The sequence below is a fragment of the Cylas formicarius genome, unplaced genomic scaffold (genome assembly GCF_029955315.1).
Source record: "Cylas formicarius isolate icCylForm1 unplaced genomic scaffold, icCylForm1.1 PGA_scaffold_58__1_contigs__length_289150, whole genome shotgun sequence".
NCBI lineage: Eukaryota > Metazoa > Arthropoda > Insecta > Coleoptera > Brentidae > Cylas > Cylas formicarius.
This window is the reverse complement of record NW_026844339.1, coordinates 13,593-26,062: the sequence shown is the minus strand read 5'-3', so window position 1 is coordinate 26,062 and position 12,470 is coordinate 13,593. Positions and strand designations below refer to the sequence as shown.

Here is a 12,470-nt window from a genome sequence, read left to right as displayed (position 1 = left end):
CCTGCGAAAAGAACTATTTAATGTTGTTGTTGAGTTTTCCTAATAGGATTTCATGTGATATGCAATGAAATGCGTAGGATAGGTCACAATAAATAGAACCGGCATTGCAAATAAATTTGGTTAAACTAAACCCAATTGGCTGGCTAACTTTTATTTACATATCAACTTCATACAGTCGTATGCTTATAACAAAAAAATTATGTAAAAACAATTGTGTGTGGAATTGTCACATCCTCGATGACTCAATATTCCACCAACCGTCTCTTCGTTGCCCAATGTTTAAAGTATAACGGGTTGCTGGTCTGGAAAAAGTGGCGTTCGTCGGAATCCAGGTCAGATTAAAAAAATCGCGTTTAATGATACCGCTGTACTTTCAAAAACTCACCCTCTGAATCTCAAAGGGAAGATTGGACGGCATGTAGTCGCAGAACACCCTCAAGTTACCGTAAGGTACCCAAACCCTCGTTCGGAACGGGTAATCGTAAAACGAACTCAGAGGACGCTGAATTTTGTCGTCATAATAATATCTAATGTCCGGCATGTATCGGAAATTATATCCATCCTCGTCACGGTAATACTTCAACTGCAGCATCCTGAAACCGTCCTTTGTTTCGCTGAAGGCTATAGCTTTGTTTTGGTTTATAAATATTTTTGCAAAATTGAAACACAAAAACACCGATTTAGGCATATTTTCTTGTATCCTCATGATCATCACTCCAACATACACGGTGACTTAATTTAAGAATTGCAGTTGTTACTACATATTTTAAAAAAAACTGACTGTCTGCGGATTTTCAATATTCTCCTAGCTATGTAAACATTAATTGTGGCAAAAAATGATAAATACAAAAATTTTAGGACATTTAACTCGTAATAAAATGACTTAAAAATATTTTTCCTCGCACTTGCCATGTTTGACATATGAATCGGAAGGGGAATCTCATTAAATTTTATCTTTATTAAATAGAGAACAACAAAATATTTTCCCTTTTACAGCAATCAGCTTTTTATTTTAAGAACAACTGACACTGACTCTTCTGGGTTTCTTGATTTTTAAAATAGTTAAGGTCCCTATTGAGAAAAAGCAAACTTTTCGCCGTCACCGCTAGTGAAGCAATGGAGATTGGTTTTTTTAGGGCGACCTAAAGAGTCAGAATGTTACGTGCAAAAATATAATCATTTTGATTTATGGATTATGATGTCCAAATGGCAACTTTATATTTTGAATAATAACGGAGGATACATCGAAAATAGTCACTAACCAAAACTTTAGTTAAGAGCAAAAGTTACTTTCAAGACGCTATTTATGAATTTGAAATATGCTATTTATCTTTCAGTTGAATTGATAAAAATAATAATTATTTGAAGTTATTTTGCTTAAAACTGAAAAATATAATATGGACAAAACCTCAAATAACAAAAAATCTGAAAGATGTTATTTATAGGACTAATCAAAACCCAATTGCAGAAATAAAATTTTAATTGAACTGTAATAAAGAGGAATTAAATAAAAATTATTCATAAAATTGTTTAAGATACCGATCCTGGAAAGACAAAACTTTAAATTCAAAATTTCATGGCTTGATTTCATTTCCGTTAAAAATCTGCAATAAAAAAGTAAACTAAATGATCTTTCATATTAATGAAAATATGGGAAACCAATAATTTAAAATCTGATTTGATCATTTTTCAAGTCACAAAAAAGTAATGGACAAATGGCATCTGTGTATCTTCAATATTAACGGAGTTTCCCATCAGAAGACAACGAAAATGGTCACCCGTAACTATAGTTAAAAGCAAAAGTTAGTTTAAGACGTCATTAATAAATTTGAAGTGAGATTGGAGAACCAGCGATTTAACCTTCCGAAACTACGCCTGTGAAATTTTTGAAATCGCCACAGAACGGTTCAAGTCGATTCACCATTAACGCGCATGCGCGATCCTTTTAAAACCGTTCCCAAATGAAACCCAAACAAAGCTAAATCACAGCCTACTCACTTGGTCGGAACAAAAGGCCAAGCAAATTACTTCACAATAGTTGGAAATCGAATGATGTTGAGTCTCGCTTGTTTTCGCGTTCAGAAAAATAAAACTGGCTCATGGCTGACGCTACGCAACAGTTTCAAAATTAGCAAACAACAATATAAATTTCTCCCGCCTTCGTGCACAAATAAGTTGTCGCGTATATACGTGTTGCTGTAAAAAATCGTAAAATCGACGAATTTCGTGTCCATGGTATACAAAAATCTCTTCGAAAAGAGCGCCCCTATTTTTAGATGCCGACTTTGTTGACAAATGCAGGTGCGGAATCGCCGCTCTGTTCTGACCGCACCAAAATTCAAAAATCAAATCTTGTCACAAACTGCTAATTTGTTTTGGAGATAATTATTATTATATTCTGAATTTTGGAATGAGTATATATCATACCATAGTCATGTAGGCGTGGTCAATATCAGCTTTATTATTTTAAATGAACCTCCTGTATGGTATTGCATTTTTAGATTCTAAATAAAATTCTGAACAACCCTTATCTCATTAATCCCATATCTAAAACGGACAGTTTCTACGATAATTGATATTTTCTATAAAAAAATGTCATGCGCAGTACATTGTTTAAAATGGAATTACTCAAGTTAGAAGCAAAATTTATACAGGAATAACTTCGACCACGGATCAGTCTACAGCCATCCTTGAGCATTTCCTAAAACTTTACAGAGTGTATGAAGGAAATGGTTACCTTTTGGTACACGTTTTGTGCATAGAAATCTTTGTTTGGTTTAACATCAATTCGATGGGGCCCCGCCCATTGCAATAATCGCGTTAATGACGGATTAAATAATATGCTTGAAGATATATGGATTAGACTCCGTGGCCCGTGAAACTGACCACCTAGATCACCTCTACTGTAATATGTAGTAGTTTAGTAGTTAGTGTTTTCTATAGCGTCACATTAAGAATTTAGTGTGCAATGGAAAACGCCGACAAATAACCACGAAGAGCTGTTAAATAGGGTCCATGATTAATGGTCAACAACTAGAACAAATTAGAAGAACACTAAGATTTCATATAGAAGAAAATATTTTAGAATTTAAAAAATGTTAAAATAATAAATATAACAATTGTGTGTGATTTATCTTATTATATGTTCCATAATATTTATGCCATACTAATTTCAATCAAAACGATTATTCTTCCGGGCAAAAACCTTTATATCTAAAAAACGACTAGGTATAGGACAATCTTAATATTTCTTATTCAGAATTGAATTTTGAACTTCAACCTTAAGTAGCCATTTTTTTGTGTACTCTACATAGCTTTAGGAAATGTTCAAGGGTCGCTATCGACTGCTCCGTGGTCGAAGTTATTCTTGTACAAATCTTGCTCCTCATTTATTTACGGTACTGAATAATTTCATTTTAAAGAAAATACTACATCTGACATTTTTTTGCACACATACATAACCCCATCTCTTCTTAGCATTTTGTTTTATAGTCACGAAAATATAAGTGTGCTATGGAATACCAATGCGCGTCACTATTTGTCACCTGAATTTAGCCTGTTATTTTTCTGTATTTAATTAAGAAATTAATCTCGAGATGATGATAATGATGACAACATTAATCCAGGAAGAAATGAGTTACGTAGCTATAGGCACGAGAGTGTGCATGTTTCGATTTTTGAAGCAGCCAACAACCATAATTTTGATATTGCCTTTGTATTTGTTCAATGTTTATGATTTTCTTTCAAATAATTTAAGGAAGTTCTTTCGCGTTGCCCGATTTAACCACACTTAAATTTAAATGCCTGTTGATTAGCAATTAAAAATAATAAAGATGAAATTTAACTATTACTAGAAGTAAAAAAAAATAAAAAAATAAATAAAGATGCACATTAGTGGAGTCTGCATTTAGTTATTGTTTTACTGTATGAGCTGCATCTTTTAGGTGCTGTGTATCTCTGGTGGTCATTACACAGAAATATATTTTCAAGATTGTACTGAGTTAGAGGAGAATATAAGTTGAGTCAAAAATTACAAATTTATTGTGTGACGTTCATTATGCCATACAGGGAGTCAATATTTATTTGCAAAATAACGTTTTTTTTTATAAATGCTGTTTTTCGAATTCTTATTAACCTTTAGAATTTATAATTATCTTGCTAAATTACGCATCATGCTAATTTTACCCCCTGTTTCGTTGCATACACCCTTTACTTAGAATATATTTTTTCTCCTATTTATTTTTGTAATATAATTGCTGCATTTTGAAATAAAAAAAAAAACATATCTACAACAAACCTTATCCCTTTGACATTGTTTTAAAAAAATATCGGATCTTGTTTCTGTCTTAAGCCTGTCATTACAAATTAATAATACTAATAACAAAATTATGAATTTTTGCGTGTCTCTTTATTATTTGATTTTTATAACCAAAACATCTTAAAAATTACAATCGTTTTAATTATTTATAATTTATATTTAGAACGAGCGATACAAAAACTCCATTGTTCATGTCATAAATACCAGGCACGTCATCAATACTAAAGTAATTGTTTATAATAATATTTCTTTTTTCTATGACAGGTCATTAATCCAAAAAAAACACAAAAATAAAAACTGAAAAAAAAGTACAAATGAAGTAAAGTCGACAACGATTAATCCATATAATTAACGAAAGTATTCTTCACTGAATGTGGTTCTAGTCTCATTAAAATTTGCTTGATAGTTTTTCTGATTACGTTAATGCATTTGACGGAACTTGATAGATGATTTCTCTTCCTCAGTGATTGCTGAGTAAGGTTTAAGTAATATCTAGTCCATCCCTGAGCACGGGTCGCGACGGGTCCCCATCGTATGTCATAATTCCGACAACAGAATTGCGTTGGAGCATCTGCCAGAAAGAAAAACAAAAATTATGCTTTTGTAATGAAAACCCGACCGACGCCAATAACAATGTTCCGAAATTAGCTGCGTGCCAAACTTGTAAAACGTGATATTTACTTTTGGATATTCGTCCCGGTGCCATGTTTTCGATTAACAAAATAAAGTTTTCGGATTTTGAAAAAGTTTTAGAGCTCTCTTACGCGCTGTAATATTAACCATATTTTTTAAATCTTCTGTATATTATTTCGCTTCTAATAATCCGCCAAGAGCCAATTTCGTTATTACCATGAAATCAGCCTTCCCACGACATTTTACGTGAGTCTATTACCAGCTTTTGACGTCACAGTGGTGGCGTAGGCTATTGTTTACTTCGAAACTGGTATAGCAAAGCTCATGTGGCGACCAAAAAAGTAAATTATCCCATACTTCAAAAAAACAATTTCTTTGAAAATGGCCAATTCTTTTAAATACTTATTTTCAACACGTGCTAGATCTTTTTAATTTATTTATCACTTATATTTCCAAATTAATCGTAGAATGTGGAGATTTTTCCAAATGTCTGATATGATGGGCTATTTTTTTACTATATCAACTTCAATCAAACTATTGTCAAATTTCAATTTCATTGTTATTTCTATTAATTGCAAATGCATAATGACTGAAATACTGAAACCTAGAAGTTTTGTGGCACACTTATAATATAATCATCTTGTTTGGAACGTTACACTTGTAAGTAAAAGTAAAGCAATAAGAAATCAATTTCATACTCATTTCTATTAAATGCAAATGCAAAATGATATTGATTTAGCGTTGTTGATGATTATTAATTAATTATTATGTAATATAATATTATAATATATAACTGCTGGGAATAGTCATTAAAATAATTTTTTTCTGTCGAGAAATTTTTCATGTTTTCCACATAATCATGAAGTGTAGAGATTTTATGAGAATGTCTGATACCATAACTATATCAAATTTTTGTTCAGTATCCTTAAGATGCTCGTTATCATTGTCATGATATTATATTTGGCATTTCCTGGCAATTATTAAAATGCAATAAACAACTTATCAACACTTTTCCTTGTTTGTATAAGTATAAGACCAATTTCTTTTCAAATTTGTATAGGAATTTTTCTTGCACGCTGTATAATAAACCATGCTGTGGCTATCAACCATTAAAAAAAAATAGTTGGTTAGTTAAAAAAATAATTCATTAAAGAAAAAACATCGTTTCTAAGGTAGTTTAATAATATCTTTAAAATACAACAAAATTGCTAAATACTGAAATTAAATTATTTAATATAGAATGTTCTATCATTACTATGTTTCTGGGTACCCCAAGGTAAATGTCGATTGCATCATGCTACGCCAAACGGTACAGACGATTTCTAACCTAAAAACGCGAGAATAATTTAAACAGCAGTAATTTGTGAAAACGGAGGAAGACGCTCATTTAAATTAATTAAATCCAGAGTTGTTGGAAATGTTAAATTAGTAGGAACAAGCCCTTACACTCTCCGAAAAAATAATAAGAATTTCCATGAGCAATTTAGGTTATGATAGTTTGTAGTTTACATTTTGATAAGTAATAAAATAGTAACAACAAATAAGTAAAAACAACCAAATGTGAATTTGCATCAGTTAGCATTGGGAAACTTTTGTAATTGGAAATTTAGACTGCACATTCTTCTACACTAAAAGCAGGATAGAAGAAGCATTGTAAGAGCTAGAACCTGTTTTTACTTCTCAGATTCAATAACAAAGTTTTCGAACAAAAGATCCAAAGGTAATATTTACTATTACAAACCAGCATTTGGATTTGATAAAAGATCTAAAAATAGCAAAAAAATATGAAGGTTATAGGAGATGTATTTGAAAGAAACTAAAGATAAACATAAACGAAAATTTTAAAGACCATTTTATGAGTTTCGACACAATCGTAAGAGAACCAGAGAATATAAAACCTAAACCGGAAGAAAAAGACAAAGTGTTATTGTTAACATTAAATGAAGAATATAATGCTATTATTACTACAACAGAAACAGTCAATCATTTCAATCAAGATTTCAGCGAAAAAGTGACATTCCAAGCAGAATGTTTTCCTTGTTTTAAATGTGGAAAAGAAGGTCACAAGATGTCAGATTAAAAGTAATAGAAAAGTTCAACCAACTAGATCGAGAGGTCCAGCAAGAAGAAACTATGAAATTGCAAATCCAACAGAGGAACGAATATAATTTATGGCATTGAATTGTGAAAATATACAAAGGAACAAAAATTTGCTTAATTTCGATTCAGAATCTATTTACAGATGAATTTGAACAATTTATGCCAGACGATAATTAATTGGCTAGTACGATGAAAAGTGCTGTAGAAAATGGTATCTCATGTTAGCAAAAAACGAGGAATCTTAAAGGAAACTTCCAAGGTTTGAGTGTAGTAGTAAGTACATTAATAGTAAAAGGTATGAAACATAACTAAATATCAGTGTTAGAATTCATGAAAAACTGACATTTAAAAAGAAAATGTAAAAATATGAGGTAATAGTATATTATACAATAAGTGTGGTAAACGGTATTTGAGTCACGAGTTTAATAGTGCTAAATAATGGAATGGTTTAAAAAGTTTACCAAACGTGTTGTATATTATACTTTTTCTACGAACATTAGGTTTTGGGTACAATGTTTTTGCAAAACAAATGAATGCAAACGTCAAAATTCAAGCCTTGCGGTAATATTTCCGAAAACATCCGATTGATTCCAAACCCGTGCGGTAATATCTTGGAAATATCCGAAGTGGCTGGGATTCGTGGGAAACGAAACTGATGCTGACACTTTCCGCAAGCTAGATCGATGTATAATTGGTATTTTACAGAATGAAGTAGAATTTTTTTTAACCGTAATCTTCTTGTACTGGTAATTAATATGGACTATAAAAATTCGGTAAAGTTTCTTACTTACACGTAACTTTCGTAAGGAATATTTGGTGGGAACGTAATCCAGCAAATGGGTAGGCCAATAGTGGGGGTACCACTTACTGACACGTGAAGGTTCGTAAAAATCGAGTGGTCCTCTGATATTGTAATCCGTGTAGTACTTAGAATGGGGTACGTAAGAGTAGAATTTGTGCCCGAACACAGGATCATAAGACAAGGTATACATTGTTCCTGTAACAACTGTAGAAAGTATTTGAGTCAAAGGTGGGTTTACACTTAATAGCACTTTACTTACGATATCAATTTAAGTATCTTGTGCTTACCACAAAGCACCTCGTCAGACAATGATTAAAAAATTGTTTTTCGCGAAACGTCGCCAGTTTGGAAGGGCGCCAAAGTAATTTCAATGGCTAATAACACGAATAGGTAGAGAAAATCTGCCGATTTATTATTGAATTTTTTTGGCGAACCGCGTAAAACGTGTGGAGAGGCAATATCCTTGTAGGCGAGTGATCGACCAAAAGGAAACTCAAAAGTCATTTTCGCATAATGTATGGCCTTCTCATCAGAAGCAAGTAGAGTGGGAACCATTCGACGTTTTCGCATGGCGTTAGGTCATCTTCAGTGATAACCAAAATGTACTCGCTCCAATTCGGATGGGTAGTGGGGACTTCATGGTATTATTTTCGTCTGTCGAACCGGTCGTTTGAGATATTTATTGTATTTTATATTCTTGTATAATTTTATTTTATTTATTAATCTTATTGAAAACATAATTTCTCAATTATAAAATCTATGGCTTGGCACTCCACGCCGATAGAATAATTGTTGGGTTGGGTTAATGCCATCTCACTAGTGAATCAACTATAAATAATACCGTTATTAACTATAGTAAGATCGTTCATATCGAAATTTTAATAATAAGGCAAACTCCATTAATTGATCTTCCGAAATTCTAATAAGTTGTTGTCCGGGGATATTGAGATAATCGTCCGACTTCTTATTCCTTCAACAAACACAAAACACTCATTGTAACATCTATCTATGTATTTAATATTCTAAAATATGTTGATAAAAATAAATGGAAGTTTGAGATTAGTTGAAAATACGTGTTTGGTTCTCTTGGACTTCAACAAGGCGTTCGATATTCCAGAACAGAGTGTACTTCTCAAAAAGCTTTAGTATTTTGAACTGAGTCATTCAGCTGTGCATTTATTTAAAAGTTATTTAAAGTGCCGTTGCCAGAGAGTAGTCTGGGTAGTCTGGTAGTTTCTAGTTTTGTTGCTACCAAGAAAGGAATACCACAGGAAAGCGTGTTGGGACCGTTATCGTTGTCAGTCTATACGGCAGACTTTTCGTCTCACCTCAAATATTGCATGTCTCATCAATATGCTGATGACATGCAGATTTATTATCCATTTTATAAAGAAAACATAGATGATGCAAGTCATTATATAAATACAGATTTACATACAATATCTTGGTTGCCTTGGGCTCACAGCCTGCTTCTTAATAGTAGTAAGACTAAGCTACTTCTTAATTATAATTTTAATATAGTTTTAAATAATGTTAGGTGGACTTGTGAACGTCTGTAAAAAGTTGGGATTCTGATGGATGTTAATTTAAGGTGTGAAGACCATATGGCAACATTAATAAAAAAAATCATTTTTTAAAATGAAAATGATTAAGAACATTCTCACAACGTTATTTTTTTTTATTTACACTTTTGACATTTTAAAATCTTTAAATTTTTGCAAAGTTCAGGCTTGTTACGACGATACTCAATTGTATTGCTGTTTTGATTTTAATAGTAGCATGGATGCAGAGGTATTTATAAATCAAGAACTTAACAGGATTAGTGAACTTTCTCGGGCCCATAATTTAAAGCTAAGCCCATCAAAATCGCATTTAATGATATTTGGAAATAAAAATAAAGATAAGCTACTTAAACAAAATATTAATATAATGTTAGATATTAAAACGTTCCGTTGTCGATTCAGCAAAAAATTTGGGGGTGATCATAGATTGTGATCTAAGATTTCGTGAAATTTAAAAAAAGGCATATTTCTCACTAAAAATCTTATATAGTAACAGGCATATTTTAAATTTTAGACTAAGGAAACAATCATGGGAGTCACTTGTTCTATCACATTTTAACTACGGTGATGTAGTGAATGGTTTTTTATTGATAATGAGTGTAAGTGCCGTATTCAAAGGTTGCAGAATGCTTGTGTTCGTTTTATGATAGGTATTCGAAATGACCATGTATCTGTTGCATATCGTCAACTTCATTGGCTTAAAATGGAACAAAGAAGAGCTATTCATTTCATTCATATGAAAATTATTCATAACCTCGATTCACCCACCTTGCTGAGAGAGCGACTTACTCCTAGGAGTGCTATCCATTCTGTGAATTAAGATACAGTTACAGACTAACGATGCCACATTATCAGAGTGCCTTGTTTCGTAGATCTTTCACATTCAACCCAATTCGTGTTTATAATTCTTTGTCACAGGAATTCAGTAACTTAAATTTATATCCATTTAAAAAAATGTACAAAGATCATTTGTTACAAATACAGTTTTGCTAATAATGCGTTGTTAATTATGTTATTAGCAAAGGATTATATTGAGTTATCAAATTCTTTATCTTTATTTGCATTTTCTATAGTGTGTAGTAGAGTTTTGTTGTTCTTCTGATTTTGCAGGTATTTTCCATATTTTATTTGTTGTTCATCCACTTTTTTATTTCAATAAATTTATTAATTATATAAAAAGTTCTTTAGCGGTTCAGTAGAGTAGCTATTTAAAGCTAGGCTGCGCCACTTTTGAGCTATCTGTTTACTTTTCGTTGGAAAATATTAATATTGTATTATGTTTTGTTTTTTTATATTATGTATGATTCTAATTATAATTATTATAATGTTTTCTTCGGGGTGGTTAGTTTAGTGTCTTTATTTATTGTATAACGTATCCCTCCAGTACCAATAAAGACATTTTGAATTGAATTGAATTGAATTGCATTGAATTATTCATAAATACACCACAAGACATAGAAACAATTTCTGTATTCAACTTCATAATCATGATAATTTTAAAGAATCAGCAATTTTTGCTGATTACTTAAAGTTAGTTGTTGAGTATGCCTAAAAAAAAATTCAATTCAATTTCTTTCTCCTAAAAACATAAAGAAATATAATACAAATATTAAAATATATTTGTGTTACTGTCGTTATGGTTTCATGGCCCTTTTTTATGACTTCCTAATTTCTAATATTTTTTGTATGTTGTATTGTTGTATGTGCTTGTTTAAAAATATATAATAAATAATTGAATTGATCAATGCAGAAGTTTGAGAAAGGCACAGAAGTATACTTCATCTAAGTGAGCTTGAGATTTTTTTTATTTCTTAATGTATTTTTTTTATTAATGTAATTAATTTATTAATTAATTAATGTAATTTTTCATTTTCAGAGAAGTTAGTTTTGGTTAGTTATTATTATTTTTAACCGATGTTACACATATGTCAAAAGACTCAATTTTCGTAATGTTTATCCTTTATCCAGTCTATTATCAAGTGGACATGCATTTTTGACAGATGGACAGTGATCCATCTGTCAAAAATATATAAAATTAAAATAAAATATACAGTCAATGGAAGTTCAAAATCCTTTCATTTTCAACATTGAAATAGTGCCTTCTACATTCAACAAATGCTTAATGTTCCAGATAGTGTCTCACGCCATATCAAATTTTGAAAAAGAGCAGTGGAGTATCACTTTTATGTTTGAACTGTTGGTTTAAATGATGTTATATTGTTTGGTGTTCCCACAAAAAAGGCAAGGTTAAAAAAAAATACGTTATCATAAATATCATATCATAACTCCGCCTGGGGTCTCTAAGGGGTGGATTGAGTAACTCTAAAGAGACCACTGCCGGTCCCAAGCCCGGATAAAGGAGGAGGGTTGGGGCGATAGGCCAGCTCCCTATCACCCTTAAAAACCTGTAAAATGCTAAAAAACCTAACCAAAGCCTCGGAATCGGACGGAAAAACCAAAAAAGACTTAAGCAACGAAAAAGGACAATGAACTATGGGACATGGAATGTTCAAGGACTAACCCGGAAAATGAATGAAGTAATCTCAGAAATAAAAACTCTTAAATTAGATATTGCGGTAATTACAGAGACGAAGAGAAAGGGACAAGGATCGGAAAGCATGGGATATTACGATCACTTCTATAGTGGAGTTACGAAAGACCGGAGAGCACAACAAGGAATATCCATACTGATAAAAAGAAAGCTGAGGAGGTACATACACTCTTGGGAAGCTATCAGTGAACGAATGATGAAGATGAATTTAACTATATATGGGTACAGAGTAACTATTTTTGGTGTGTATGGAGTAAATGACGACTCTCTAGTGAATACAAAAGACCAATTCTTCGAGGACCTAAACCAGGAAATAACAAAAGTAGGGAAAACGAGAGAAATTATTATACTTGGAGACTTGAACTGCAGAGTGGGCAAAAATAGAGACAGCCAAGTAGTAGGACCATATGGAGAAGAGACAAAAAATGATAACGGAAATCGATTGATAACTTTATGTGAACAAAATGATCTTAAAATAATGAATGGATTCTACCAACATCGGGA

At 31.8% G+C, this 12,470-nt stretch overlaps 1 protein-coding gene and 2 long non-coding RNA genes across 3 annotated transcripts in view; all 3 read right to left on the bottom strand.

The window, feature by feature from the left end:
* Nucleotides 1-12,470, bottom strand: part of LOC132701657 (uncharacterized abhydrolase domain-containing protein DDB_G0269086-like) — a 105,677-nt gene that overhangs the window by 80,100 nt on the left and 13,107 nt on the right. The gene's annotated exons all lie outside the window — the stretch shown is intronic.
* On the bottom strand, nucleotides 115-2,156 carry LOC132701652 (uncharacterized). The gene is made up of 3 exons (XR_009618799.1): nucleotides 1,999-2,156; nucleotides 386-593; nucleotides 115-302 (listed from the first exon to the last, which is right to left on the bottom strand). It is a non-coding gene; the product is annotated as an uncharacterized LOC132701652 (long non-coding RNA).
* LOC132701653 (uncharacterized) lies at nucleotides 6,118-8,236 on the bottom strand. Its single transcript, XR_009618800.1, has 3 exons — nucleotides 8,113-8,236; nucleotides 7,843-8,057; nucleotides 6,118-6,278 (listed from the first exon to the last, which is right to left on the bottom strand). It is a non-coding gene; the product is annotated as an uncharacterized LOC132701653 (long non-coding RNA).